This window comes from Schistocerca nitens, chromosome 4 (assembly GCF_023898315.1).
Source record: "Schistocerca nitens isolate TAMUIC-IGC-003100 chromosome 4, iqSchNite1.1, whole genome shotgun sequence".
In the NCBI taxonomy this organism is placed as follows: domain Eukaryota; kingdom Metazoa; phylum Arthropoda; class Insecta; order Orthoptera; family Acrididae; genus Schistocerca; species Schistocerca nitens.
In genome coordinates, this window is record NC_064617.1 from 886019401 (window position 1) to 886046279 (window position 26879).

A 26879-nucleotide genomic window follows, 5' to 3' on the forward strand; every position below is an offset into this window, starting at 1 on the left:
AGGGCCTAGTGAATGAGACAGGAATTGAAATTGAGGGCAGTAAAGCAAAAATTGAATGCTTAACTCAGTTTTCAAATGTTCCCTTACAAAGGAAAATCCAGGAGGATTGCCCGAATTTAATCCTTGTACCATTGAAAAGATGAATGAAATAAGAGCTAGTGTCAATGATGTTGAGAAACAGTTGAAAATCATTAAAACTTAACAAAACTCCTGGGACCGAGGGAATTCCTGTTAGATTCTATACTGAATTTGCATATGAGTTAGCCCCTCGTTTAACTACAATCTGTTGTAGATCCCTCAAACAAAAAAATTGGTGCCTAGTTCCTGGAAAACAGGTCACACCCACCTACAAGAAGGGTAGTACAAATGATCCACAAAACGGCCGTCCAATATCCTTGACATAAATTTGTTGTAGAATATTAGAACAAATTCTGAGCTCAAACGCAGTGAGGTACATTGGGTAGAACGGTCTCCTCAATGCCAAAACATCGACCATGTGAAACTCAACTTGCACTTTTCTCACATTATTTACTGAAAGCTTTGGATCAAGGCCGTCAGGTAGATGCATTATTTCTCGATTTCCAAAAAAACATTTGACTCAGTGCTGCACCTATGCTTCTTGTCAAAAACTGAATCATATCAGGTATCAAATGAAATTTGTGACTGGACTGAGGACGTTTTGCTCGGGACTACACAATAAGTTAATTCAGATGGACAGTCATCATCAGATGTAGAAGTAACTTCAGATGTGTCCCAGGGAAGTGTGTTGGGACCCTTGCTGTTCATGTTGTATGTTAATGACCTTGCAGACAATATCAATAGTAACCTCATATATTTTGCAGATGATGCACATATCTATAATGAAGTACTATCTGAAAGAAGCTGCATAAATATTCAGTCATATGTCAGTAAGATATCAAACTGGTGCAAAGACTGACAACTTGCTTCAAATGTTCAGAAATGTAAAACTATGCACTTCATTTCAAGGAATGAAAAATCTAGTATCCTATAACTATAATATCCTATACAGATAACAGGGTGTAACGCTTTACAGGGATGTGGAATGGAATGATCACATAGGCTCAGTCGTGGGTATGGCGAGTGGTAGACTTTGGTTTATTGGTAGAATACTGGGGAAGTACTTTCAGTCTAGAAAGGAGATTACTTGCAAATCACTGGTGTGACCAGTTCTAGAATATTGCTCACATGTACCAAATAGGACTAACAGGGTATTGAGCATATACAGAGAAGGGCAGATGATCCAAGGTTTGTATGATCTGTGTGAGAGTGTCACAGGGATACTGAAGGAACTTACATGGAAGATTGTTTACGACAGACGTAAACTATCTCAAAAAATTCTGTTAACATGCACCTCATGATGGTCTGCAGAGTATAGATGCAGATGTAGATATTATTCTAGTTTGGAGAATTTGCTTCTTTCACAATCTTTCCGCATATATTTTGCAATTCAAATTGCATGAATTTTCTTCCAGCTCAAAACCTCATCACCTCATGGCTCCTTTCCTTCTTCTTATACAGAATGACTTTATATGCCTGGGATAACTTCACTTCCAGAATGTGATTATTAACTAACTGTTTAAATATTATAAGAAGGAAAGTTGCTACTCACCATATAGCAGAGATGCTGAGTCACAGATAGGCACAACAAAAATATATTCATACTTTTTGTTGTACCTATTTGGGACTAAGCATCTCTGCTATATGGTGAGTAGCAACTTTCCTTCTCGTAATAGTGTTACATTCCATCCTGGATTTTCCATGTTTAACTAACTGTTCTTCTGATCCATATTTTGAACTATACAAACATTAAAAGAAATCTTCAGAGGTAGTTTTGCTCTGTTGTTGGTTACTGTGCCATCTGCCTTAACTCAGGAATGTCTGTCATGGGTTTCTTTTGAAACTGAACCAAATGCTTTCTCAAAATCTAAGGCTCACAAGCACAGCAGCAATTCAGTGTCATGCATTTGTCAAACCAGCTTGATGAAAAAAAATCCGTTTTTCCTATGTAACTGGAAACAATTTTAATGAAAACCTGGTATCTCACAAACAGCAGATCAATAGCTCTATAATTTTTTTTATCTCTCCTTCCATGATAAGTGGGACAATTACAGCATTGTTCCAGGGTTGAGAAATTGTTTTCTTTCACATACTGTCTGTAAAAACCAAAGTTCCTTTTGTATAACTTTTCCTCTTATTTTAAACATTGCTAGTGAAGCACACGCCTCACAGTACACCTGGCACTAACTTTGAAAATGTAATTACTTTCGTTACTTACTAGCTTTGTCATAGATTCATCCCTCAAGATACATTCAATAAAATGTATGAAAGTTTGTATATTTTTTTCTGTCTATTGTTAAGTAGCTGTATCATATTCTATTTAAAATAATGAAATATGTTGTCTACCCAAGTAAAATTTCTCTTTCATTTTCTTCGTACCCTACTGTTTTCAATAGCTTTTCTTACAAAATTTTTGGTGTGCCTTCTCACAGCCTTTCAGAGATAAATTTGTGTATCATGTTCCCTTTATAATTTACTCTAATATCTCACGTCACCTGTTTTAATAGTTGCTTTGTTCCATTTGGAAGTTTCTTCTCTTTCATGTTCCTTGTACTTTTCACAATGTTTGTTGTTTGCCTCAATGCTCTTATTAAAAAATTGTTTGTGTAAGTTTTATTGTCTAAGATGCTGAACGTATTGCTTAATTTGATATGGTTTATCTCCAAATTCTTAAACAAATTTTCATTACCTAAATTTTTGTATTTCCTGCCTGATGAGTTTGTTTCTAGGTTAGTTAACTATTTTTACTCTGGACCTTATAACTCTTAAAATGTTGATTGGCGACTCCATGGAGTGCTGTGTGCACAACGACCCTATATGTTAAATTAAAAGGAAGGTCAGCATTGGCCGTAATATTGATGTTTTATTGATAGCAGAATTGATTTTCGATCACATAGTGATCATCTTCAGTGCTGTACATATTAAACTCAGACACTGGTATCAAGTTATCAATAAGCAAAACTGAGAAGCAATCACAATAACTCAATCACTTCTCAGTTTTGGCACGTCCGGCCATCTTGATTTAGGTTTTCCGTGATTTCCCTAAATCGCTCCAGACAAATGCCGGGATGGTTCCTTTCAAAGGGCACGGCCGACTTCCTTCCCCGTCCTTCCCTAATCCGATGAGACCGATGACATCGCTGTCTGGCCTCCTTCCCCAAACAAACCAACCAACCATGTACCCGGATAAATGAAACCACACCTCATCAGTGAAAAACGTTTTTCTCAGTTTTGGTTATTGATAACTTGATACCAGTGTCTGAGTTTAATGTGTACAGCACTGAAGATGATCACTGTGTGATCGAAAAACGATTCTGCTGTCAATAAAACATAAATATTACGGCTAACGCTGACCTTCCTTATAATCTTAAAATGTTAACGTATTAGCAGCGTTACTTGGATTCTTCTTATAACTGAATGTATTCCAGTAATGTCTGTTACTATTCCCATCCCCTAGTTTAAATAGTAAAGTTGAATTTTTTACATTTTTGTTGTGAAACAAAAACAAATACACTTAGAACTGCTGATCAGATTGTATACTAGCAGTAAAAGTCTAGCAAACAAATGAAAACAGGTTCCATAATATTTTTGTAGTAAGAAAATAAGGCTCAATTTTACACACTTGATATTTATTCTTTTGTTTTTTTATTGTTACACCAACTATTAAGATACAATAGTCACTACGTGAAAATGCGCTTTGCGCTAAATATCCTGATATGCCTATTTTATTTTTAATATATTCTGTATAAATTTATCTATCAAAAAACAAAATAATGCTTGAGTAAAACAACTGTTTAAAGGAGAATATATGCACCTGGTATCTGTTATGAGGTTTACTATGGTCTGCTATGAGGTATACAAAATAATACCCGAATTATTTGTAGTGGTCATCAGTGTTGAAGAACACATTACTTGTACTGACAGAAAGGCATCTTGTTGGAACGACACGTCTATGGTTGTGCGATTACAAAATAAACTGGCACACGGTTAACATTAATGACTCGGTTAACATTAATGCCTCCGTATTTTGTGACAAAGTACTTACACATTAAATTAGGTTGCTGAGCCACAATTCTGATATTCGAAGGCTTAGTTTTTAATGGAATATATTCTGCTTATCGAGTATATTAAATCTGTGCATCTGAGGAAATACATTAACAATTTAACGAACAATAAGAGAGGTAAAAAACTAATGTAACATTTGTCATTGCGTACATAGTCTTGTCTCAAACTGTTGACCGCTTTGTTAACAAAAAATAAAATTGTTTATAAAAATAAATGAAGTATATCTGTAACTGAATTTATCAAAACTGGGACCCAACAAACTTATTTATCTAAAAACATAAATATTTTCATCATACAATCATATCATTCAACTTTCATATATTTACAATAGAAAACTTATAAATCTACTGGAATACCTACAGTTCTTTGTGGAAGGCTTTGTTTAAACTAAATTAACCCTTAATACCCTTAAATATTCAAAGTTACACATTCTAACCATCATCTGCAATAACAACAGTTATAATTTTCTGCAATGCAGTTTTGCACAGTGTGGTAATACCAAACACCAAATTGTAACTTTCAATCAATATTTTCATTAGTCACAAAGTCTTTGCAAACATCAAGTTTCACATGCAATCTTAATGTCAAGCCTTGTCCTTAGCAATAGTAGGGAAAAACCATTCATTCTTGAGAACCTAATAGTAACTATGAATCTTTTTCTCACTTACATACCTATGGTCATTTCCTTACATGAAATAGACAATTCCTATTTACTTGCATTTAAAACTAAAGAGGTGTAAAAAATGAATGTTATTGTTTGAAGGAAACAGATTCACCATCATAAGCCAATGATATGTTACTACAGTGTGACATGCTGAAGAAATAGTATGATTCTCGAGCTAATATTTGTACTTACAACCTTAACAACATGACAAATGATTCTGAACACATACAGATCACATGACTTCCAGTGAGATACAACACAGTTATGGATTTAATTTTCCTTAATGATTAAACTGTGTTGGGGAAGCTACTTTTAAACGTACATACCGGTTGCATACACATTTACCAACGCATTGAACAACAACTGCATTACTTATCAGGACTTGAGGTCAATAAGATTTTACAATTATTATGCGGCCAAGACAGAAATTTAAGGCATACTGTCAGAGGCAGATCTCCACTGTCTGCATTATACAAAGTAATAAAGTTTATCTTCTGGCATTGCAATTAAACATTCATGTTTTCAGATAAAAATAACTTTTTTTTTTATGTAATTGACTGGCTGTCTTCCAATACTACTAAACTGCTCTCTAGCAGAGAAATGTAATGTGTTGGAATAACACAAGTGCTCCTTGCAAAACTGCTCATGAAAACACTTGTACACCTGCAATGTTAAAAGAATTTCTACTCAACAGGACATCAACAGACCCTATCACACATTATTCAGTCTGTTACGCCAACCAGAGTGCTTATGTCCTGAAATCACTTGTAGCAGAAAACAAGGTAAGCTTCAGTTTAAATCGAAAATGAAACAAGAAAGGAAAGTATGACAGTTATGGAAAGGGGGGAAAATAACATCAACACTCTGCTTCGGACGGTATGCAAGCTTTTTCACATGTCAAGTGAAATATTGTGTCAGAAGTCCTGTTGCAAACAGGTAACCCTGAGCTATCCTTCACGAATGATAAATATTCTATACACATAGAAACACACCCACATAATTTTATGTAAAATCGTATTTGTAAGGACACAATTACAACCTCCATTGCTAATTAATAATCTTTTCTAGAACTGTGACACATGAAAAAATATTTAATATACATTAGTAAATATGGTGTAATTTTACTTCTACTATTGTAAAAATACTCAAAAGATGATAGGAAATGTTACTACCAGTTTGAATGGTTACAAAGTCTTGGAACTAAAACCACAATTACTTGCTACAATAATGGAACAAAGAATATGAGAAAATATAGTAGTAGTCACATAAAAATAACAGGAAACAATACCAAGAAATTTTTCAGCATTTCTCTTCTAATGCAGGAATGAAAACATTAATATACTTAATGTACAGTACAATGCACGCAATACACAAAATTTGAGCAACTGTTATAGTTTGCAATTTTCTAATTTTTTATCAACTGTAATAAACAGGGAAATATTTTTTAGTGATAGTAATATGTGAAGTTACATCTTAATTAAAAATGTCTAATATGTATTGACAAAAAGAATCAATTTTTGAAAATACGGTATAATGGGATAGGTAAAAGATCTACTCACCACGCAGTGTCAGGAGAAAACACAGATAAAATTAAGGAAATGTGCAAGCTTTTGGAGCCAGTGCCTCCTCTTGGCAGAAGGATGGAAGGGGAGGAAGAGGGACAAAGGGAAAAAAAAAGGACTGGCGAGTTTTAGGAAATGAGTAGAGCTATGGCAAATTCATCCAAAACCTGGGTCAGGGGAGAGAGACCATGTGGGATGAGAAAGAAAAACTGATTGTTGGGGACTGCACTGGACAGGATTTGAAAATGTGAGAGCTTAAAGATGGAAGATATGGTAATAAGCAAGACAAAGGATACTGACTAAACACTGTGCAAGAGTTAACAAGGGTCGACAGCTATGTGCATTATACATGTTAAACATGAGTGCGTTGGTGTGTGTGACGTAAATTAAGGCCAGGATAATAGTGAGAACCGAGGACATTTTGTAATACCTGTTCCCAGTTCTGTTTATTTCTTTGGTCTCAACATTTTTTTCAGTAACTATTCATTTCTTTACTCCCTTTTGGTTTTCTATATCTTTTACTTTCTGTCCTATCTCTCCTCTCCACACCCACAACACCTTGTGTCTTAACATGTACAATGCACTTTGCTTTCTGCTGTTATTAACTCTTGCAAGATGTTTTGACAGTAATCTCAGTCTTGCTGATTGCCCTATGTTCCATCTTTAACATCTCAGATTTTCAAATCTCGTCCAGAGCAGATACCAACAATGTCTTTTCTTCTCATACCATCTGGTAAGTCTACCCTGACCTAGGTTTACAGGTGACTTTTCTGTAATTCTCCCTATTTCCTAAACCTCACCAGTCCTTTACCTTCATCCCTCTTCCTTCTCCCTCAACCTTTCTACCAGAAGGAGCCACTGGCTCCGAAAGCTCGCACATTTAATTAACTTTTATATGTGTCATATGAGTCTTCTCCTGCCACTGACTGGTGAGTAGATTTTTTATCCATCCAGTTATATTATAGTACTTAGTGTGTTATATAGAATGCCTGTGGCATACTGAGACATTATTCTGTAGGTTTCTTTCAGACATGAGCCACAGTTTTCTTAATGCTGAAATCAGGACTATTTTGACAGTTCTACAGCAGAGACTGTTAATGTATTAAGCAATTAGCGTGTAAAGAACTACTCAAACAGCCCAACGTTCAACTAATTCCAGGTTTAAATTAACCACGTGAAAAGGTACTTTTGAATAGAATATGCACAACAAAATTTTCTGAATTGCACAGAATAAGTCTCCCTGAAATTATATTTCCAATTAGAGTGATTGTCCGTAGTACTAGACTTGTGTCTGGAACATTTAAATTGGTTTTCAGGGGCACAGATTTTTAAAAAGTGTTACTATGAAACCAACAATTCCATGTCATTACTTGTTTTTGAATGAGAACCAAAACTAATGTATTATAATACCAGACATCCTTTTTAAAATAATCGTATAAAGAAATGCAATTAAAATTTCAAGGGAATTTGGCAGTCACTCAAATATTGCATTGCATACAATTACGTTCATGTAGCATATAAACTTTAAGTGCTTCTCGTATTTTGGTTTCCATGTGAGCATGAACATTAGTCTATAGTGATTTCATATGTATATTGAAAAGAGGTCACGACAAATTTTGGAACAATATAAATGCAATTCTTTGGTACATATTTATCACAAATTTGAATTTTGATGTAATAACACATTTCAGACATATTATAATAAACATGCGGATATAAACAGCAACAAGTCAGAAAATCAATGAATTGGCTGTGAAATTGAAATGTTGAAACCTCTTTTGTTCCTGATATAAATCACTGAACAAGATAATGGTAGAAAGTCAATTTTACACACTACAAACAGCAGCCAAGCTACGGAAGGTTACAAAGGGAATCTCAGTTCAACAAAGTGTTGGATTATAAAAGTTCAAGAAATACTGGTTTTGGACACAACACATCTTCAATCACCTAAAAGCTTTACACCTAATATGTAATGCTTGCAAGATACAATAGCGGAATGCACACGTAAATGACAGGAAGAGCTGATCAGTTTGTACTGAAGTGCTGTCAAGTATATCCCTAATTAACACACATTTTCAGAAACATTATGACAGATCACAAAGAGAATAAAAGTCACAAGGTCATACACAAAAATTACAGATGAGATCTGCACATACTTCAGATACGTCAGGACCTCAATATTTTCAAACAGCTCTTCCCACAGTGATTAGATAACGCATAGTGCACATACAATGTTAACGTCTACTATATAAATAACATACATTACACTTTTAAAAATTAATACTCATTTTAAATACTGTACATAAAACAACAATTTAAATTTATTCACAGTCACGGCACTTACCAAGAGAAGTGTCAGGAAAGTTACCTGCACTATTAAAGAAGCTTCATAGAATACAAAAAGCATCAAACCTGCAGGCGAATGTTGCAGGTACATGCTTCATGTGACTTCTTTATTTCTTGATGAGAAATATACCTGCTTTATCTCAGTTAAATACTAATATGGCTTAAATAAACTGCAGCCAGAATGTGACTTCTTGTGGAGAAACACTTAACAAGAAAAATATTAAGTAGAAGAAAGAAGATGAGAGAAAGTCACACTGGCCCATATTTTTTTCTTTCCTTTCCACCTTTACTAAGTCTACGATAAAAGTCTAGCATATATTTCTTTTCTGAAATTACTGATTAACTAAAGAAGTGATAAATAGGAATCGGGGGTATATCTATTACTGAAATCTCACTGCTTGCACCAGAGTGCCAATTAATAATGACAGTGCAAATTTGTATGTCCGTACAACACCATTCACTCATTTACTGTAAAGTGTCTTAAGCACAAGACTAGCGACATAACTACTGTAGCCTGTGAGGAACAGGCTTTGTACTCCACAGTCAGCGCAAAAAGCTGTACAGGCTGAGGCCTGTTTGTTATGATCATTTCTAATAAAGACATCCATTCAGACAATGGCATAAAACATATCTTCTAATGTCTGATTCAGAACACTAGATGAAATCACACACACAAAAATCTCCTGAGTGATAAAGTGGAAGTTGATGCGACATCTGCATGTCATGACATGCAACATTTGTGCATGCCAAACCTGAGTTCTGTTTCCTATTGGAGGCATTTGTTATTACTGAAGAGAACAGCTATAAAAATATTTATAAATCACTTCACATCTGTCTCAGCTGTTTCTGACATGAAGGCTGAACAAGTTAGTAAAAAGTACTTGGAGATATCTAAGCATGATTACTGATGTATATGCACACGTATACAGGTGGATTTGTACAACTCTTAAGTGTTCTTGCTGCCAGACACAGTTCAGTGTAAAATAAAAATCTTAAATATTGAGTAAGCTGTCAATAAGACAGATTCAATTTAAATTACACTTCACTTTTTTCCTCTGAAAATGAGTAAGCCTACATTACAGTAGTCACATTCACACAATACATTCTTCTGTGTAGAGTACAGCTTGGCTCAAGGCAAATGCAAAATATAACAATTTTTAAATACTGTTAGAATTCCTCAGAAAGAGGATTTGAAAAAACAACAAAAATACAAAATATTTTCAAAATATGAAATATAGCATGCTACAGTGTCTGATAAACACAGTTTTAATTTGATTACAGTTCAGAATTTTTTTCACTTTTGTGTTCCTTTTTCTGCACCCACTGCTCTGAAACAAACTTTGCTGCACTCTCCTGAAGAAAGTCTTATCTGTTCTTTAACTCTGCAATTTCAACACTGAGGAGGTCATTCAAAATATTATAGAAACACTACAGTATTTTTGTACTTTTGAAAGGCTAGACTGTGGGGCTCAATACCTTTGTAAAATTTCTTTCCATTAGGACGATTTAATGAAATATTGATACTGGCAGCTCCATTAACACAATAGGAATTTGTAGGTGTAGTATAATTGAAAGGAAACACTTATAAAGATTATTTAAAAAATGATTTCTGTCAAAATTATTATCCTTGGGACAACAACTTCAGTGTGAATTCACTTTACTGTGAATATGTTGCTTACAATAACAAATCAAAATGTACACCATTTTACAAATATTCTGTATGTCGATAGTCTACCCTAGCCTTCTAATCATCTATTTAATAACGAAAAACACCCAGTGTTACCCACAAGCTTAACAATGATTTTAAAATAAATATTTTGTGGCCTTTACCATGGCAATTTATAAAGGTGTCGAGGTGTTTCAATAAAAGGAGTTCAAGACAAATGGCAGTATTTGCCGTGGTATCCAAGTATATCATTTACTGATGAGGTATTTACTGTGACCACAGTATAACGTACAAAGCCCAAAATGAAATTCAGGTAAGAGCAGCAAAAATTCTCCATTTATCGAAATGCTCTTATAAGTATTATAATGCAAAGGAACAGTTGACATCATGTTTAAATTGTGATTATAATATTCATTATGCTTTTAAAGCAAAGAATAAATCTGTGTTATGTATAAGAGCAGTCCACATTGTCAGTTTGGAAGTTTAATGTGTAAGGGGTACTGATTTTATGCATGTACTGCATGTTATTCACAGCTTCAACAAGCTGGTGAATATCAAGAATCAGTCTAAATTTATTACAACAACAAATTTTGATTATAGAAATCTGACTGATAATGTTAACTTCAAGTGCAAATGGGAAATGTGTTTGAAGTGGAAGTGAGAGGTGTATCTTAAAGACAGCTAAAATTGTCCGATTTATCAAAATTTGAACTATTTCTTGTTTAAGCTGCATTCTGTTTGGAAAGTGGGAGGAGGGAGGGAGAGATGGGATTAATTTTTTCTTCAACATGAGTAAATACCTTCATCAAGTAAATTCAACATTAGGATGTATAAATGCTGATTTTACATAATAGGATCATTTTCAATAGTATACATAAAACCATTACATGTAACATGCACTCACAAATTGAAAATATGCTACTTAAAAATAATGTATATTTTGTACTTGTAGTGTCACTGAGGTGGCAGCTGAGATGGCAGTAGATATGTACGTAGGATAATTATTTATTTAGCCACAACAAACTTTTGCGAATAGTGTGACGAGTCTCTGAAAATAGTACTGTGCTTAGAAAAATCTGAATTAAACACCTGATTTTTTTCAGTCAAAAACTTACAACTACTTTAGATTTAAAATTTTAATCATATATATTTAGTTACTTATGAAGACAAAATTATAAGTAAACTTTAATCAAAAAATTACAGTTTTGTACACCAATGAGCAATATTTATCATATTTTGTACTTTTCAGAATTATCGGTTTGTTTTAAATATGTTGAATGCTCAGTGCAAGCTCCCACTGCAGTTTTAATTGAGGTAATTTTCAGTTTTTCACACCGAATTTTGTCCATCGGTCTGTAACCAAAGTTCATTAAGCAAATGATTCTTTTATTGTCCTTCCCTACATTTAACATCACGAATAAAATTTAATTCAGATTATCCAGCAATGCAAACAGGTCTTCTAGTTCTGAGACGTCGTCATTCTACCTCAGCAGTTCTGATCTCTAGCAGTACCGTAAACAGATACTGCCTTCCCCTGCCAAAACAATTCTAATCCACTGGTGAAAATAAGGACCACTGATGGAACTGTCAAATGATTACACTCTCATTATGTTGATTCATGATGAACAGCTCATTTAAGAGCTGTAGATTAGCAAGTGTTTTGTTGCTTTCACTCAATACAGTGCATTGTTCAACAAACCTAATAGAGAATCAAATTAATTAGTTCTGAAACAATTCACTCTACAATAAATGAATCACTGATACAGTGACAGCAATTCCACATAATTTTAGTCACAATTAACTGAAATTGTTACAGTTATTAGTAGCAAATAACATCACGGAATTTTTGGTTTGGTCACGACAAATTGTGCAAAATAAATATCAGTCCTTGAGAGAATTAAAACATCAATAAAAAGCTGTTAGAAATAGTCACAAAAATTGGCGAAACTCTAACAATTTTGAACTATATCAATACTAATACTTCATATAAATATCATCCAGGATCAAGAAGATTAACTTTTTGAATAAAGTTGCACTTCAAATTAAGTTCTCAATAAAGACTCACCAAGGAAGAACGAAAGAGGTCGCAAATGAAAGAAATTATAAAGAACATTTCATAAACGACTTATAATGGAGACAGCAATCACAATGATATGGAACACATATTAAAAGACCAATGAAATCAGTTTGGAAATCATTAAGGTACTGAACTGCTAATGCTATTAAGCCACAGTAATTTCACAGTCAATGATTGACTATTTAGAATTAGTGACAAAAAATGACAATGGATTATGTTCAATCGGGTGCTTCACAGATTCAACAGCTTGTGTGCTGACTATAGCTTTACATGACTGCAGACTTTTTCCACGTGTACTGTAAATATAAATGAAATTAATGAAATGTAATTTTGACAGTCCCATCAGATCCAGCTTTACCAGATAAGATCGGTATATCACTTACCCATACTTGATCTTCTGGCTCTAATATTCGCAATAAATTAAAATTTCACAATCCAATGCCACATCTTTTTCTCCAGTCACCTTCCTTACATTTGAACTACCTCAGTTTGCTCTTTTACAATCCCTTGTCCACAAATAGCATCAGTTTCAAAAATATTGTAACACACTTTAAGTACAGAGCGTACAAGTGGTCGGTCATCCCATCACCCGATAATAAAATACTGGCAAACAAACACCTTCAAGCATACTACTACAGTTCCAAATTTTGTTCTGACGAACAATACTGAGAAATCTTCACAAGAATGTAATATTTTACATTTACACATGACGCAAAAATAGACAACAACCACAACCTGAGGATGACGATTTACAATGTGGGAACTGACGAAATATATGAAAGTTCAAAAAAGAAGAACACGTATTAACTCGGTGGCCACAAATGTAACAAGGGACAACAATATTCCACCTTCCAGTTCCTCAAAAAAGAAAATAATAAATGAAGAAAAAAATTTCCCTTCTTGACCAGCAGCATGTTAACGAGGCACCTACACGAGCTCAGGGCACAGCCCGCTACTGTGCAAGGTGCGGCGGGGGTGGCGGGACAGCCAGAATGCCGTGGAGGGCTGAGGAGGTCTTGAGGAAGCGCTTCAGCATGCCGCTGGAGCCACGGTGCTGCAGGCTCTTGTGTGTCGTCAGGCTGTTCTTGGTGCGGTAGCGGCGCTGGCAGAATTCGCACACGTACAGCTGGTCTGAGCGTTCGTGTTTGTCCTGGAAGTGTCGCTTGAGGGAATAGTAGCAGGAAAAGGTGCGGCGGCAGTAGGGGCACTCCTGCGGCTCGTTGATGCCACCCGCCGTTGGCGGGGGAATGCGGAACTGCTGGACTTGTGAGCCCGTGCCACCTCCACTGCTGCCACCTGCAATGCACCCAGCCTCATTAAAGAGCCTTTCAGAAAATGCCATCATTGGCTTATTACATCAGGTTAAATATGGGACAGAAATAGAATTTGTTTCACCCTATAACAGTGTGGAGTTGGTGATACTGCAAGGTGTCCATATGAATAGTGCAATACAAGGGAAATATATATCTTTGTGAAGTATTATTGCATTATCATCATGAGGTATACAGGGCAAGCATCTAACTTTTTCACCTAAAATTACTTCTGACTCGTTAAAGATATTTGTAATCTCTTTTCAACTAGACAATAGTGGTAGGGGCTAATGAGCCAGAAGATGTAACTTCGCTAACCTATAAAATTCGAGCGTCACTTTTTCTAATAGATACTGTGGTACCTTTTGGGACTGGATTATCAAACCTACCCCATCAGTGATATAGCTCTTCAGCAGACCCGGTTAGAAATTACAGACTAAAAATACATTGACTATGTTGATATTTATGTTGCTGTTGCAGCTGTTTGAACGGTGTGCTGCCTTGAAACTTGATGAGAATAACTTGCACCACCAGGGCACTTAATACGTTGATCTTTGCAGCACTCTTTATCAAAACAAGAATTGTCGAAACAAGATACTCTTCGTCAGACTGACTGACTTTCAACAATATAACATTGTCTTTTTGGTTCCAAAAATCTTTAAACATTGGTAAAGTATGACACACATGCAAGACTGCCTATCAACAGGATGGTGCAAAATTCTGTTGAGAGAAATTGCTGCCCGTTTCTAAGTGATTAACAAAATTGCAGAAATGGACTGATATCTATTACATGAGTCACTGATCACTATCTGTCTAGGTGAAAAATTAGTGCCTCACTCTGTATATTCACAGTACAGTATTTTACATATGCTTTTTGGCACTTGTTAAAACCATCGGTCAGATACTGTACTAGGTACAGTGGTCAATTAACTGCAAAGAATAAGTGAAGGGATTACTACGTACAACACACTTTAATGAAATATTACACGTACAACATAAGCAATAATAGCTGAGAGGTGAAACTTCATATGCTAATCACAAATTAATCTGAGAGAGAAATTTCTGTAACTACAGAAACAAGATCACCCTAGGGCTTACTTGCCAGAATCTTGGACTGATAAAAGCGAGATAAGGGTTTTATTCTTTTATAGTTGACACACACACAACAGCTACGGTTAAAAGTGATGACTACACTGGTGCATTACACTTTTGTAAGTGCTCACTGATTCTCCACATCATTTACACACAGAAGCTACAATTAAGAAAATTTTATATACTGGCGCATTATGAGTGGTCACTGATTTTTGCACATATCTTCAAACACACAATCCATCAGCAATACCACTAATGGAAAAAGAAACCTGAGATAACTTTTGTTCACACGACATATAATTGATTAAAACTGGAAAAGTTTTTATAAATGAAAGCCTGATAGTTGTGAGAGAATGCCCTGAGTAGATACCACACTAAATGCACTATCTGCTTCATTGCATTCATAATATCAGAATAATTCTATTACAGCAGTGCAGTTTTGTTTCCTTTTTTACCGTGCTTGCATTTTCAAAGAATGACCAAAGCTTGACAGTGCACATTCTTACCAAACAAAGAACTGCGGTATCTGTGACCTTGAGATTACTGTAGCACTGCAATCTGCAGGTAACACAACATTGTTTTGAGAATATTATGAGATGGGCAATAATATCATATTACAAAGGAAATGTAAGAGCAAAAAAGCTTGTGGCAACATGCACTAAAAAAGGAAAAATATATAAAAAGAAGAGAGAGAAACTTTTAAAGACATTCACATTTTTAAATGCATTAAGCAAAGATTATGTTTATAACAAATATTTGAGAGAGATGGGAAGGAGGCAGCAGACAAGAAGTCTTATATACACATATCACAAACAGCTTAATTTCGAAGCAAAAATATGTGTCTGAGCATTCTTTCAAGATTATATTGGAGACACTACTGAGAGTGAAAAGCAATACTCATGTTACAAAATAAGAAGGAAAGCATTTAAAGGTAATGATTTTAACTGTTCTGCAATCAATATGCAATGCCACAATGGAGAATACAATTATTCAAAGCCAAAGAAGGAGGTTAAATTCTCCACTAAAGCCAAACAGCTCATCAGCCTGCACGTCATAAGGTGTTCCTACGTAGTGAGAGACTTCTTATCTGCCACTTGGAAGAACAGAATCTGTTACAACAAAACAAGATACCTTTTCCGAGGGAGAAAAGTGTTTATAGTTTTGGGTGTGGGAGGACGCGCCCCTCACTCTCTCTCTCTCTTTCTCTCTCTCTAATAGAACTTTATGTCGACTTCTCCAGGCCTCGTTTTGTGGTAGGTGTAGATGTGGGTCATGAGACTGTTGCGCGAACAATACACCCGTTCGCAGATCACGCATCGGTACTCCTCCTGGCGCTCAGCGTGCTTGTCCGCCATGTGTCGTTTCAAGCTCGCTTTCGAGCACAGCACCTTACCGCAGCGCTGGCAAGGGAAAAGTTTCTTGACTGAGCCTGCAAAAATATAAGACATAAAAAAAAGATGCGAGGAAGCGTGAGCGTGGGTTTAAAAGTAATAGCCTGTTCAAGCAAAGAAGAAAAATAAAAAGCAAATAAAGTCCTAGTCTCAGGTGGGCTGTACTGGGGAGGAACATCTGTTGAAAGGACTGCAATATTTGCTGTGATAAAATTTTGAAGCAAAGTAAATCATTATTTGAAGAAGTACTTGGGTGAAAATCACTGGAAAAATAACAATGGTTACCTATGACGCACAAGTGTTCTGAGAAGGTCCTTTCCCTTTACCCCTTGTCAGTAACTATAACTTTCAATTTCTTTCTGAACAGTACATGTAAATCTAAAGCTTAAGATCAGTACTAAAACATGATGAACATGTTTTATTTCAATCTAGACACTCACATACTGTTAACAAAGGCATTTTTTGCATTCATAATTAAACCTCGACTTAAAGAATAACACTTCACATTTTTTTGTGAATGAATGTTAAAAAGCTTTCCTTGAAAGGCTTCTTGCCGATAATTTTAATTCTGATAACACGACCTGGAGATTTGAAAATCCCATAGAAACCCTTCAATTTCACAATTAAGATATCCACGAACGTACTTGATTAACTTTCAACAGAAGATACAGATTTACCCTCACAGAGTAGCATTAGTGTTAAGAGTTGCAAAATGGTAAATATCTGCACAACTAATGCATAACAAGCTACCCGTACAACCATATAATTTATGCCACAGTATTTTCACTATTGTGTAAGTTAATGTCATCGTAACAGATATTATTGTTTATCTAATGTCAACTGAATAATCATAAAAAAGGAGAACAAGAAAAACAGAACACACTTATGCATTTAAATTGAAAGCAATCAACAAGCACATCCTATAAGTTTATTAGATCTTAGAATCTGACGTTCATTCATCTGGGAAGGAACAAAAAGAAGTCAAATGGAAGCAGGACTTCACAAGGTTTAATCAGGAAAGTCACTGAACAGCTGATGACTACATTACTTGTCCTTCCTGTTTACACCTTCTGAAGTTCCTTTGCCATTTTTTCTGATAGATGTGGCATGCTTATGAATCTTATGTTTCAACAATGAATCAATAAGTACTTTTTTTTCCTATTCTCATTTAGTCATGGTTTTTGACATAGGCGAAAGGATATGCACCTGACAAATGCAGTCTTTTCTTTTATATATTTATTTATTTGGGGGTGGGGGTGGGGTGGGAAGGTAGTATACTGGATATTTATTCGAATTTCATACTAAATGATTTAATTTTATTTTCACGGTTTACTTTGGGAGTGCAAAACAAAAAAATAGCAACAGGAGGGTAAAACAAGGAAGTCCAGATTTTTAACAATGAATGCGATTACAGATGATACTGTGTACATATTCTCCAGAAAAAAAATGTAACTGTGGATAGCATTTCAATGAAATATGTTGTATTAAGTTATTTTGTTTTTGGGTGACAATTATAATGAAATTAGAGAATAAAACTGGCAGTGTCTTTTACTATCAAAATACTGGTATGCGAACAAATAAACTATAACGAACACTACACTAAAATCATGTTAGCCAACAATGCAGTACCAGCAACGAGAAACAGTGGTGCTGAAGCAAATGAGAGTTGTGTATGCAGAAAGTTAAGGGTCATGCAATGAGCTATATAAACTAAACAGGCAACCCATGTATTACTACACATTAATCATACAGTCAAAACAGTTTTCTGTTACTAGTCTAACTGCTACAAAAACAATAAGTTAAGCAGACATCCCATCAGATAATATTCAGAAAACATGAAACTGCAAGCACATACTTCTCTGAAAATGCATAGCATATATGAATAACTTAGCATTTCTTCTTCTATATGCAATTATTGAAATGCTCTAGAACTGGTCCCTGCCTGAGGTTCAATTTTATGTCATGACGTATTCCAGTGTTCTGTTTAAATGATTCCATAACATACAATGTAAATAGAAAAATCTCCTACATTTCAAAAAGAATGTCATATTCCTGGAGTACAAGCGCTTTCTGAAAAACATATTTCCATCACTTTATTTTACTTGTTTCAAAAATAGCATTTCATAGAGACTACAGTGTTTTGCCCATCTTATTGTACTTTTTTTTTTAATACAGAAAACACCTTCCTCAAGTGAACACACACTGTGCATCAGGAACATGAGTGAATGATATAATGTTTTCAAAATATTGAAATATTGCTACACAGAAAATTAGGAGATAGAGAGGGGGGGAAATTGGGGTCATCAATCTCAGTTTCAATAGATGCGGCACACTGCTCGATGTTCTGAAACAACTATTACTATGTAACTAAGTTATTCTCTGGTAAGTCCTTTCTCCCAGTGATGCTAGTCCAATAAAGTGTGTGGCAGATCTGCCTCGAGTCTGGCGACTAGGAGTGGAAACAGTACTGACAGACTGACACTCTGGACAGCTCAAGTCATTGCTAGCAGATGTTCAGATACAAATCTGACTTCTAGTCTAACTTAACAGTTTCATTCTATCAGCAAATTTCATGAGAACATCAGAGATAAATATAATTTTTGGGGTTAGGTGAATGACAGGAAATAAGCATATCGGTGGAGCAAGTTTCAAGGACACATCTGGAAGAGGAGATTCACAGTACTACACTTTATGGATGAAAAGTGATGAAGACAGCAGCTGGGCATAATACCTATTACCAGTAAATTGTAACAAAATTCTTTGGTATAATGACTGAATGTTCCACTGTTACTCAGGAGAAAATTTATAAATGAAAGCATATTCCCCATGATATAAAGACAATTACTACATACAATTAAACAGAGAGGTTACTGAAATTTGTAACTACAATAGCATTTTTGGAAAGGAAGGCAAAATACTGAAACAAATGGCAAACAAGAAAAACAATTGTGTTAGATCTAGAGGGGTTCAAGATATAACAGCCAGTCCACATGTAAGTGGATGTAAAGTTGGTAGGCGTGTTTCTGCAACTGATAGATGATTATTCAACATGGCAACAGTGGTATAAGAGTGGCGCTAGTAGCCCCACTATAAGGATGCAGATAAGATTTTCTTTAAATACACGCTATAACAGTCATGAGTGGTTAGCTACCTTTGAGATAGGACATGGTGAATTGATGTTAGTCAAGAATGCCTTTAAGGTCACAAAGACGCTATTATTAACACATCACTGACTTTGAACGAGGTCATGTATAGGGCTACGAGAAGCTGATGTTGCTTCTGTGATATTGCAGAAAGACTTGGCAGCAATGTAGCCACTGTAAATGATTTCTGGCAGTGGTGATCATGAGAATGTACAGTCGCAAGGAGACTGGGCTCTAGATGGCCATGTGGCACTGTCAAGATGGAAGACCATTGTGTTTGGCACATGGCTCTGGTGCACAGTACTGCATCTGCAGCAGCAATTTTAGGAGCAGTTGGTACCACAGTGACACAATGAACTGTTACAAACTGTTATTTCAATGACAGCTCCAAGCCAGGCGCACTGTAGCGTGCTTCCACCTATATCAAACCTCCTCCATTTGAGACTTCAGTGGTGTTTAGCAAGAGCTCATTGGAAGGTAGGGTTGAGATCTGTTGTTTTTTCTGATGAAAGCTGGTTCTGCCTCAGTGCCAGTGATGGCCATCTTTGGTTAGGAGGAGGTCAGTTAAGGGCCTGCAATCAACCTCTTTGCATTCTAGACACACTGGACCTACATCTTGAATCATGGTCTGTGGTTTGATTTCATATGACCGCAGGTGCACTCTCATGGTTTTCCCACACACTGACTGCAAATGTGAATGTCAGTCTGGTGATTCGACCTGTTGTGCTACGATTCATGAACACCATTCCGTGGGGTGTTTTCCAACAGGATAACGCTCGCTCACATACTGCTGTTGTAACCCAACATGCTCTACAAAGTGTCGACATGTTGCCCTGGCCTGCTCGATTACTACATCTGTCTCCAATCGAGCACATATGGGACATCATCAGATGACAACTTCAGTGTCGTCCACAAACAGTATTAAATGTCGCTGTATTGACCAATGTAGTTCAACAAGCAAGGAATGCCATCCCACTAACTGACATTCAGTACTAGTACAACACAATGCATGCACATTTGCATGCCTGCATTCAACATTCTAATGGTTACACTTGTTATTAATGCACCAGCAGTTCAGATTTGGAATGGCTTATCTCGCACTTACATTAACCTATTATCTTGCAATGTAATCACTTAAATATGTTACCTAGACAAAGATAGTCCCAAAATTTCATTACTCAACATTAATTATTTTTCTGGTCCTGTGATTTTTTCCATTGGTGTATTTACAGGAACAGTGTACACAAGTAAATAGCTACAGCAGCTTCTTAATCTTTTAATATACTCATCAACAGAACCTGCAAAATATTGAGCAATCTGAAGAACATGAATCAGTCTTAACATAAAATTTGCAGGTAATGATTCATTAGAAGAATATGGTAGCCTGAAAAAGTTGATCAAAATCTACAGAGTCAGAAGGGGTCTCTCTATAAAATATTAGGATACTTACATTTTTTCAGGGCATCTATCTGTTTTCTTAAATGTAAAAATACAAGCTCTTAAAGTGCTCCCTTCTCTTCCAAAGTTGGTTCACAAGGTATACAGCTCCTCCCAACAATCTCTAACAATATTCCAGTAACAATATTCTACCAAACTGCTTCACATACAAACTCCAGTCCACTAAGAATCAACAAATTATTGCTCACTAGTGAATCCTTTCCCCATTTCACATATTCTAGTGTTGTTAATGCACAATTATTTGACCAATTATTTACAGCTTTTACTCATTCATGCAGATTTCTTATGTTGTTTGATGCATAGCAATTTGGCGTGATGATTTCATATACTTTTTGAGGGGATGGGGGATCCAGTGAAAATAAAATACTTTTGATATATAAACATCTCATCCAAATATTTTATCCTGAACTCCACTGTTGCCATGAAGTAAGAAGAGCAGTGGAGAAATGGTGGTAAAACATGAGGTAACATGCCTCGGCATCTATAAGAAGGTGGGCGTTTCACTTTTTCGGCAGAATAACTCTGTTTAAAGTTTCCTCCAGGAGCTTGCAGAATATATCTATGACACACTTACTTTGACAACATAAACCACTGATGAATGTAGTAGCTATCTGAACGTCCCCAACATCTTCTGTTAATCCTGTTTCGTAAGGAACAGAGACAGTGAAACAATGGTAAAGACTAATGTGTGAGAGAGTCTCATTCAAGTTGGGGATTTGAGAGGCCACCTTTGCAAATGTTATTTTGAATTCAATACAGACATCACACACCACCAACCTTCTTACACACAGGACATAATGTTCTAAGATTACTTCAACCAATCCTCTTGTTCCCATGAAAAACAGGCGCGGATGGTAGTTTTCACACCTGGAATATGCAGTTGCAAAACAGTAGAGGAATTACACACTGTAGGTGAAAACAACAGGCACTTGTGTTTCCAGGCACAGTTCTGAAGTATTGAAACCCCTACACAGGCCAAGGTAAGTAGAAGGAAAAAGGGGAGGGAAGGTGTGAGAAGATGTAAAAGTCACTATTTGGTAACACAAAAATGTTTCCAGAAACTAAAATTTTGGAAAGTTTCTTTAGAAGTAAGTTAAAAAAGAGGAGGTACTTTTAAAAGTATCTTGACTTTATGCAATTACAAAAAGTACTTTTCTCGAATTTTATGACTTTTCTAGCAAGAAATATGCAAAACTTACAGGTAGTACATGAAAGTGACACAATATTTATGGTTCATCTTCTATCAATTTCATTTATATAATTTTCGGTCCTTTGCCAGTCATTAATGATATGTTTTGCAAATTTCATTTGGAAACAATGAGCTGTGAAATACTTCTGTTTGCAGTTTTCAAAATAGTATGCATTGTGTTGGAGTGTTCAGCTTGATATGAGCAATGCTGCTGAAATCCTTGCTTATCAATAAGAAGCAAGACATTTTGTGCATCACCTTTGAGATGGTTGTGTTCTTGACAACTACATTAGCTGCAAACTACTGATGAGTAGTGACAATTCCTTGTAATGTTATTGGAATTAACAAATGTTCTGTGTTCTCTTTACAGTTTTTTGCAACAGACACACACACATAGAAGCAGTTACAATTTTCCCCTTACTGATTTCAATGTTAACCCAGTGAGGATGTGGTAGGGTCAATTTTACCCTGCTCATTTTGTTTTGCTGGCAGTTCTTTGTTGTACAGTTGCACACTGTCGAAGTTCACAGTAGATGTAATTATTGATCTCTCCTCCCTAATGCGTGCACGCACTCAGCTGGCTTCCATCTGTGAAAGGAGATACACGAGTGCAAATGGTAAGAAGGTATTTTTGACCCTTCCACAACCATAAAGTAGTACTTTTGTGCCATTTTCCAATTTTTCTTTTTTCATGAATGTTTTGTGTTCACTGATTATTTAGTTAAAATGGACAACGAAGAAAGGGAGGCTGAGCATATACATCATTGGCTGGCGGAATTATCAGACAGTGAAAACAACTTTATAACAGATGTCAGTGAAAATGAAGATCGTGTAAGTGAGCGCAGTGACAGTAGTGGAACTGAGGAAGATGCAATTGAAGGCAGTGACAAAGAAGGTAATATACCACTACATGAGCTAGAAAATTCTGCCCACAATATTGTGTTACCGGAATTAGTTGAGCGATTGGAAAATCAGGTACACAGTTCATTTTATTTTGGTAAAGATGGATCCAAGTGGTGCAAAAGTCCACCTCAACAACAAGTTCGGACCCGTTCTGAAAATATCATCAGGGAGGTACCTGGCATGAGTTTAGTGGCAAGATTAGCAAAGGCAGAGCTGTTTTGCAATGATAATACACTTAGTATAAACTTGAAATACACAAGCTTGCAAACTGCAGAAAGGAAAGCAGCTTGTGAAGTAGTTGCAAATCACTATTTTATGAAGGAAATGACCATGAGGGAGCTGAAGGCTTATATAGGCTTGTTGTACATTGCTGGATTTTACCGACTGGGAGGCAGAACACCATTGACCTCTGGGCTTCAGATAGAACAGACATTGAAATATTCCGGCTGACAATGACACGGCAACATTTTCATTTTATTCAAAACTGTCTTTGTTTTGACGATAAATCCACACGTGAATAAAGAAAACGTCTGGACAACTTAGCACCAATACATCAGATATTTGAAATATTCATTGAAAACTGCAAGGAAGTCCGTATACTAGGAGAATATATAACAACAGATGAAATGCTGCTTGCATTCAGAGGCACATGCAAATTTAGACAATACATTCCATCAAAACTGGCGAAATATGGGATAAAAATATTTGCCTTGGTCAGTGCAAATAATTTCTGTATCTTCAACCTTGAAATATATGCTGGGAAGCAACCAGAGGGACTGTTTTCACTGAGTAATAATCCATTTTATGTAGTGAATCGGCTGGTGCAACCCACTTCAAAAACAAGCCATAATGTCACTTTTGATAAGTGGTTTACGAGCTATGAACTAGTGTCACATGTGCTGAAAGAATACAAGCTAACGTCTGTAGCAACAGTGCGTAAGAACAAGAGGCAAATCCCTCCGGAATTTTGCAAAATTTGTGGTAGAGAAATCTGTTCACCTAAGTTTGGTTTCCAAAAGGGTATTACACTTGTTTCTCATATGCCAAAGAAAAACAAAGTTGTTTTGCTCATGTCTAGTCTTCACCACAATGCTGAAATTGATGAATTGACAGGCGATAAAGAGAAATCAGAGATGAAAATGTTTTATAATTCTAAGAAAGGTGGAGTTGATGTTGCAGATGAGCTGTCAGTGACTCAATGATATACTGATGGAAAATCTCTGTCTGGCCGAAGAAGATCCACAGAAATTGAAATAGACCTCCTTCTTATGGACTAGCCATTAGATGAACTGCACCTCTGAATGATGTTACGGCAATGAGAAAAGCTGAATGGGCCATCTACCTTCATAAGTTGTCCACAGACGACCACCCTGTTCACGGAGTTTCCCTAAAGAAGCAGATTCACGGTGTGGTTACCAAAAAGCAAAAGAAAGTGGTCCAGTATACCATCATAAGCATTCTCTTAGTGAGCCTGTTATGAAAGAAATAAAACTAATTTTTAGAGACCTGAGTGACCCTGTTTTTCTTTGTAAATGGCTTCATGGGGGTACTCAGAATACAAATGGAAGTTTCAACCATTGCATATGGGAAAGATTACGCAAGAATGTTTTTGTACGACTAAATACATTAAAAGATGGTGTACTAGATGCAGTGATATGTTTCAATGATGGAGTGATAGGAAGGTTGGAAGTCCTGAGAAATTTAGGCATAAAATGTGGCTCTAATATGGAAGATCAATTGCTTGCATGTGACAGGCAACAGGTGCATGAAGTTGAAAGATTCGTTCTTCGAGTTACCAAAGAAGCAAGAAATGCTAAAAGGAATGCCAAGAGGAAGCTTGAAGATGAAGAAATGCTGCAGGATGAAGACTATGCTTCAGGAATGTTCTGAGGCACAGTTTAATTGGACTCATATCTTCATTCGCAATTTCCTGCAAGTTGTATTTTTCAGAATTCAGGTAAAAATACTTCCTAAAGTTTATAAAGCATTGCTCTAATTTTTTTCTTTAACTTGCAATAGCCTTACTTATGTAGTAGACCTAAGGTTTATTGCAGAATCAACTAATTATAGAAAAAATAAGTTTTATTATGAAAAAAATTATAAAAATTAAAATGTAAGATGTGATATTTTTTTATCCTTGTAATATGCAAATAGGTGGAATTAAATAGGTCTAGTACCTCAGCCATCATGTCGTAGATATCTGGTAAAAATTTGGTGTCCTTCAAACGTATAACATTGGATTAAATGGTACCTCAATTTGAGGAAGCATTTTGGAATAAAAATTGCATCAATTTCTTTGTAATTTTTTTAAAATAATCCTAAGCAGGTTAAAAAATATCCAAAATACTTCTAATTTGTTTAGAAAGTGTGCTGCATTACCTGATATCAACAAAAAATCTGTAAAACATATACATTATAAACAGTGCCTGAAAGAAATAGGTGCCGATTTTTACATAATATTGAGCTGGAAAAGTACCCTGTATCCTTAAGTAATAAGGCATTTGGACGCTTAATGGTGTTTACTTCTATGAAAATCCTTTCATTAATAAATAATTCATAAATTTAATTCCCATCTTTTGTTATGAAGTGCCAATAAATACTTAAAAAATATAAATGAAAAACAGGGTCAATATGACCCTCCACATCCTTGATGTACCCTTTTGGTACCACACCCTCGCCGGGTTAATAAATCAGTACATTGGCTTTTCTTTTATCTTTTTGCAGATTTTTTATCCTCCTACTCATAGTTCTCGTCATACTGTGTTATGTTTCCTGAACTGCTTTTCTCAAAGAAATACCTGCCTCAGTTTACTTTTCCTCTTATATTACCTACTTTGTTTTAATATCTGATGCGTAGGTAGCATTCTGTCACTTGTACAGCTTACTGATAATGGTAGAGTAGAATGACACCTCACAGTTTTTTACCACTACTTTGAGTACACTTTCCTGAGGGGTTTTCTTTTTTAAAAAAAGAAAAGGACACCAAAGAGTAAGCAGATCAGCATGTCGACGGCATAGTACAGGTACCACTGATTTGCTCTGTGACTGCTGGTTTGAATAAAATCCCTCCCTGGAATATATATTACAGGCAAGGCATTTCTTTCTGAGGAAGTTTCAATAACAGTGTAGTCATTGTGGTCTCTGAATTTTATGCCTGTCCCAATATGGTGTCATGCTGTAATGCTGTTCAGATTTAGGTACCATAATACAAATTGCAATAAGCAATATAGAATGCATGTCTCAATCTGCAGTAGAAATAAATAAAGACAAATCACAACATTTAACTGGTCTGTGCAGAAAACACAGTACTCTACTGAAACGAAGAATAAATTACATTACCTCTGGCTCCCTTCCAGCAACACGATGAACGCTGTAAACATTCACAACGGGTCTATACAAGAGTTCTGGACTGAGCTTGACAGACCACGCACAATAATTTTGCAAGTAATGTAAACCTGAGGTGTTGCTAACGTCTTACAGTGCTAAATTAGGGAGGACACATGAAATACTTCACATGCTGCTTGTATGTAAAGGAAAATGGAAGTTTCGGGATACCCATCCCATTGATCATAAGATCATTGTGAGACAGAGCACAACCTCAGATTGGAGAATGGTGCGAAACAGAACTGGCTGTATCCTTTTCAAAGAAACACTTCAAACACTGACACAGCAGAAATGGTGAATGCCACATTCAACTGTTACTTTACAAAGGAGGTTCTGAGAGTACTGTCCCAATTTAGAGGTACTTCAAACACAATGACCTGATGCCAACCGGCACGGATTCCGAAAACAAAACACAAGTTGTGAAATGCTGAAAGTAATGGATCGAAGCAGTCACATTTCCGCAAGTGACAGAATACCACCAGCTCTTCATATCAATTTCTTGTCTTTCGAAGAGCATTTGACTGAGTACTAAGTTACTTCTGGACTGCTTC

The 26879-nt window shown here is 35.9% G+C and overlaps 1 protein-coding gene across 3 annotated transcripts in view; it reads right to left on the reverse strand.

Annotated features, from left to right (window-relative positions):
• Positions 1-26879, reverse strand: part of LOC126253415 (broad-complex core protein-like) — a 227998-nt gene that overhangs the window by 35422 nt on the left and 165697 nt on the right. Inside the window, exons 6-7 of one of the 3 annotated variants that reach the window (XR_007545954.1) lie at positions 15992-16289; positions 13256-13754 (exon numbers count right to left, since the gene is read on the reverse strand). The exons of the other annotated variants lie outside the window; for them this stretch is intronic. The gene's annotated coding sequence lies outside the window, so the exon portion shown is untranslated. Of the gene's footprint in view, positions 1-13255; positions 13755-15991; positions 16290-26879 lie in introns of those variants that run through there. 3 annotated transcript variants of the gene reach the window in all.